The sequence below is a fragment of the Tamandua tetradactyla genome, chromosome X (genome assembly GCF_023851605.1).
Source record: "Tamandua tetradactyla isolate mTamTet1 chromosome X, mTamTet1.pri, whole genome shotgun sequence".
NCBI lineage: Eukaryota > Metazoa > Chordata > Mammalia > Pilosa > Myrmecophagidae > Tamandua > Tamandua tetradactyla.
The window spans coordinates 106,950,809-106,957,267 of NC_135353.1; positions in this window are offsets into that span (position 1 = coordinate 106,950,809).

The window sequence follows — 6,459 nt, forward strand, 5'->3', positions numbered from 1 at the left end:
CAAAGGTTTATTGAGAACAGGCTTATTGATAAAAAAGTGAAACTGTTGGTTACAATCAAGTGAACCTTAAAATTGGTAAAACCTCACTTTAAGTTATCTTCCCAAACATGAAGTTCACAAATGCAGCTGTTTTCTAGTAAAAAAGGCTCAAGCTCAAAGGTCATTTTTTAATTTTATCATTTACGCATTTATTCATTCAGCAAATATTTATTTAGCATCAATTCTGTGTCAATCACTGTGTTAGACTCTGAGGCTATAATGAGGAACGAGAAAGGTGTGATCATAGACCTCACAGATTAAAATAAGGCAATTAAACAAGCAAATTCATAAAGTGTGGTTAGAAGTACAATGTACATTGAGAGCACATATCAGGAACATCTAACTCAGAAGCACAGGGATTCAGGGAAGACCTTTTACAGGAAGTGACTTATAAGGCGAGAGTTAAAAGATGAGTGGGAAGAAATGTATGGGTAAGAGTTTTGAGTCAGGTGGAATGGCATATAAGAAGGTCTAGAGATAAGAAAGAGCAAATCAGTCTGGAAATCAGACTGACAGAGCTCTGGTATGGTGGAGCATACAGTGTGAGGTGAGGAAGGGCAAGCAGTAAGGTAGAAAGAAGGGCCAGATAACAAAGGGACTTTTGGACCTTGTTAAGGTACTTGCTCTTTATCCTAGTGAAAATGAGACATCATTAAGAGTTTTATTTTTTTAACATTACAGTTATGAGGGTTTTTTAAATGCACAGAAATACAAAGATGGAAACAAAAGTGGGCCTCTATTCATTTTCCAGATAACACATAATGGCCACTTTCTAAAAATAATTTCACATAAGACATTTGAAAATTCAAACAGTCCAAAATGAAAAATGAAAGTTTCCTTCTCCCAACCAAAGAAAACCACTACTAAGAATAATTTTGTGATTACTCTGAGAAGAAAAATCCCTTACCTCTCACATAATCGTGTATTAATATGTATCTATATGTATATGATATGTATATATATTTATCATTTATGCATATATGTATTTATATAGATTATATATAATACATATTTAAAGTAATACATGCATGTATATGTATATGTGTATAATATGCACATATTATATACATAATATACATACACATGTTATAATATGTTTATTTTTTATACGTAATATACACATATATGTTACATATATTGTATACACACACACACCTGGAAACAATTGTATATGTTAACTCTTCTATACCTTGCTTAGTTTTACTTAATAGTACGTCTTGGAGATCTTTCCATATGTACCCTCACACAAAAAAGGAACAGTTTACAGTTTGAGAGCCATCATAACCCAGGGGCACTGCTGATCTTTGTGTCACTCTATTTTCAGTCCATAAGTTAAGCACTGCTAAGGGTGTTAAGCAAGGGGGAAGATAATCATGTTTATGATTTGGAAAGAGTAGATTTGGCTGTTATGTGAAGACCAATTTGTGAGGTGCAGACATGACGGCAGAAAGAACCATGAGGAAGCTATTACAGTGGTTCAATTAAGAGATGATGGTAACTCAGACCAAGGCTATGGCAATGGAGATAGAAAGAAGTAGGTGGATTCAAAATGTATTTAAAACATACATATGACAGACAGAATTCACTGATGAACTGGATTGGATAGTAAGGGAGAAGGCAGGAATCTATGATGGCACTCAAATTTATGGCTTGAGAAATGGGAGTTGTAAGGATGTCATTCAATCATTTATGAAGCTTATCTTAAAACCCACACATTGAAAATAATGTCTTCTCCTTTGAAATGTTTCAACATGTTATTCATGTACTTATTTTATCTTTCTTATTTTTTGTGGGCTCCTCAATAATAAGGATGGAGGTAGGCAGAAGTGAAGAGAGTAACGGAAGTAAGGAAAAGGCTAACATTTACTGAGCACTTACTATGTGATCAGTGCTGTGTTAAACCCTTTTACAGACATTTTCCCACTTTATTTTCATATCCTCATTTTACAGATAACAAAACTGAGGCTCCAAAAGCTCAAGTCACTTTTCCAAGATCACACATTTTAGGGAACGGGAGAACCTAGATTCAAACCAGGCCTGTCTGTGCCCAGAGCACATAACAGGAAACCACATGAAAATACAGAAGACATTTGGAAGAAGGAGCTGATGCCACTAATAGAAATGTCACACACAAGAAGCCAGAAAGGAGGACATGTTAACTAAGCAGGGAGGAGAAATGGAAATTTGCCCAAACAGGGAGAAAAAGTCTTGGGTAAAGGGAGTGGACAAATAGATGTTGGAAGGATTCTATGGGAGCTTCCACGTGAATGAGGTACCAGTTGGCTTTAGGGAATATATTTTTGACTTGGGGACAAAAAGTGATTTCCTGAAGAGGGGGAGTTAGGAGCTCAAGGATCAGTCTGCAGAGGCAAGTTAGCTGACAAGGGGTAAGCCTCAGAGCAAGCGTCGCTTAGAGCAGTGGTTCTCAGTGTGATCCTTGGACCAGCAGCATCAGCATCACATGGGAGCTTGTTAGAAATGCAAATTGTTAGGCCTCACGCTAAATGCGAGTTGTTAAGAAATTCGGCATCTTAACAAATCCTCCAAGTGAATCTGGTACATGCTCAAGTTTGAGACCCATGGTCCTGAAGGACCAAAGAAAGCAGCAAATGGAATTCAAGAACCAGAGTACAAGAACCAGGCAGTATTCCAAGAGGGAGCCCAGGGCAGTCAACAAAACCACGGTACAAAAGTGGTGATGGAGAATGAAATGGAAGAGTTGTAGATTCAGAGGTGCAGTCTTTGGGAGACAAGCATGCTTCCCTCTGCCTCTCAACCTTTTCCCAGAGGCCTTCTTTTAAAGAATTACTAAGAGCAAGCTCATCAAAGGAGCCTGAAATAAAGCAGTACACACTGGCTATACTAGGGAACTCTAGGCACTGCCCACGGTTTTTCATTTTCATTCAGATTACTAGTGTTGTCACTAAATATCACTGTGGGGAAGATGGCAAGGAAAAGAACATTTACTAAGGGTTGCAAGTTCATACACTTGCCAGCTTATTTAATCCTCACAATATTCCAGTTATGGAAGTATTATTCTATTTTGCAGATGACAAACCAGAGGCTCAGAGAGGTTAACTGAGTTTTTCAAATTCACACAATTCAGAAGGAACCAATTGGGATATAAACCTTGGTATGACTCCAGTCCCCATGCTTCTCACATTAGACAATGTTGCCTTTAACAGGAGGATTCCCATAATTAACTTACCTTTGTAGCCACCCTAGGGCCTTACCCTTATGGTATTCCTTAAATGGGTAACTTTGGCTACCTTTGTCAAGACACTTACCACTATTTTCCTAATAACCTATTACACTGTCTTCATGTTGGACTTTAATCAAGACCTAAACATAGTATCTTGAAAATAGTGAGTGCTTAGTAAAAATTACCAGGATGAACAAATGAATTAACAAGTGACTCTCTGGGGCAGCATAGGTTTATCACCCCCAGCTCATAGTAGGTGCTCAAGTAATATTTCCTGCATCAAATTGATGAATGGAGAACAAATAAGTGGCTCAGAACACTGGTGGGATTTCAATGTTACAGAAAGTTTCAAAGAAATGGTGGGCTAATTTTGTGACTAGAATTTGAAGGGTTGGAGGGAAGACAGGAGGAAAACATTTGGAGGGAGAAGATTATATTAACAAGGGTGCAGAGGCTGAAAGGCACTAAGAATTTGGGAGGAAGCAGAGGGAATTTGATATAAGAGGCTGGAACTAGATTTGAAGGACTTTGACCATCAAGCATACTCAATTTAACTTACTCGGTTCATAATTGGGAGTCACTAGGATTTATTGGCAGAGGAGAAATGCAATAAAAGTATAATTTTAGTTTAATAGTTGTATATTATAACTTTAATATCATTAAAGATAATAAAAGTATAATTTTAACTGAGTACATTGGAAGCCCCCAACCAGTTATGATGCTAGGGCCATAAATTAAGGTGAAAAACATAATGGGATAGAAAAAGAAAAGAACTAAAATTAAAACACGTGTCAAACACCTGAACCCACTAATCAATATTAATATCAGCAAAAGAAAGATAAATAGACATTATTTGCCTCTTCATGGAGATACATAATACCACCTCCTCCTAAGTTGTCTCAAAAAAAATCTGCTAAAGCTTCAAGAACTAACCACCAGCTTATAGAGGAAAGGAAGAAGAAATATAAACATGTAAAATGATCAGCAGAATACTGAATGTGGGAAATTCTACAAAAGACTTCGTTTTTTATAGAAAAATAAATGGCAAGAAAAAAAACACGGAGATAGAAACTATAGATTTAAAATGCAAGCAACAAATCAACCAAATGTACCTTGTTTGAAACCTGATTTGATCATATAAACTACTTAAAAATATGAGAATACTATTGAATTTTATACCGAGGAATTATAATTAAAAGTTTGGTGTGATAATTGTATTATGGTTATGTTTTCTAAAATCCTTATCCTTTAGAGATACATATTAAAATATTATAGATGAAATTGCATGATGTTTGCAATTTTCTCTTAAATGTTTCATTGCAGAGTAGGTAGAAGTATAGATGTACTGATAATCGCTGTTACTGTGTAATGTCAACATAAAAATTCATTATACTTTTATACTACTTTTGTATATGTTTGAAAGTAAAAGGTAAAACAAAAACCTAACAATATAAAGTACAAAGAAGGAAGTAAAAGAAAAATTTATCACTGCTAGTGGCATAGTAAATTGGTATAACAATTTTGTAGAATGTTAAGCAACGTTTAGTTAGGTTGAAAGTGCACAAACTGTAAAACCTGAAAATTCCATTCCTAGATATAAATCCCAGAAAATTCTTGTCCATGTACAGAAGGAGCATTTTAACAGCAAAAATATCTAAGCAACCCAAATGATCACAAACAATATAAACTATGGAAGACAATATAATGGAATATCATATAGCCATATAAAAGGAATGAACTATACATATACATATCAACTAGATTATTCTCACAAACATAATGTGTTTATAAAAAGAAAGTTGCTGAGTGCACGGGTAGTTCAGTGGTTAGAATGCCTGTCTTTCATGCGGGAAACCTGGGTTTGATTCCTGGACCATGCACCCCTCTAAAAAAAGAAAGTTGCTGAAGAATGCATATTGTATTATACCATTTACATAAAATTTACAGAGAAGCGAAACAATACTATATATTTTGGGTATATGTTTATAGGTAGTAAAAGAATAAAGAAATTCATGGAAATTATATACATCAAACTCAGGAGAATGATTGCTCTAGTGATTTAAATAGGAGATGAAATCAGTGAGATGTCAGCTGTTTTAGTAATGTTACATTTCTTTTTTTTTTTTTTTTTTTTTTTTTTTAAAGGAAAGACAGAGAGAAGGAAGGAAGGATAGAAGGAAGGAAGGAAGGAAGAAAGGGAAACATCTCCAAACATTTTCTTGCTTTATTGTATTTTGTTTTTCCGTTTTTGTTACATGGGCTGGGGCCGGGAATCGAACCGAGGTCCTCCGGCATAGCAGGCAAGCACTTTGCCCGCTGAGCCACCGCGGCCCACTCCAATGTTACATTTCTTAAGCTGCGTAGTAGAATTCATTGATTATTCCTTATACCTTTTTGTATATCTTATATGTCACAGAATACAAATTTTAAGAAAAATAGATTGTAAAGGAATGATTGATAAGACTAAATGATTAGCTGTTATAGGTGGCAATAGAGAAGGAGGTTTCAAATTCAACATTGCAAAACTGAATAAATGATCAAAGGGCAATGCTGAGATAGGAAAGGTGATGGGGTAGGGTGGAGGTGGTAGAATGTTCCCGTTCAGTAATGAAGGAGTATCCATGTACTATTGGAAAAGACTGAAATGGAAAACACACTTGTCTCAGGGACAAAGAAATAGGCCCAAGAATTAAGAAAAGTAACAAAGATACAAAAGTTCACTGTCACAGGCTAGGTAGAAGAGGGTTTGAGGGATGGTAGCAATGGTGAACAGTAATGTCATATGCCACAGACCTTAAGGAACATGAAAAGGCTACTGGATTTGGTTTTTAAGATGTCATTCATGGTCTGTGAGAGAGCCATTTCCATGGAGAGGTGGGAATGAACGATGAATTTCAGGTGCTAAAAATCGAATGTGTGATGAAAGATTAGAGGCAAGAAGTGGAGCAATCAGCACCCAAGTGTGGATTGAATGTGGTGAATGAGAACAGTTCAAAAAGAAGAAAACGCTTTAAAGAAGCATTGAAGTACAATTTCAAATTATATAGAAATTCTGGAAAATGACAGCTGCAGAGGGAAGAGTTGTGCATATAGTTAATATAGTTCATTTCAGTTACACAAGCATAATATCACTGTTATAGTTTATGACGGATCCTGTCTAGACGAGATAATAAAATAATATTTAAAGATCTCAGGATCTGAGCCTTTTTACATGTCTT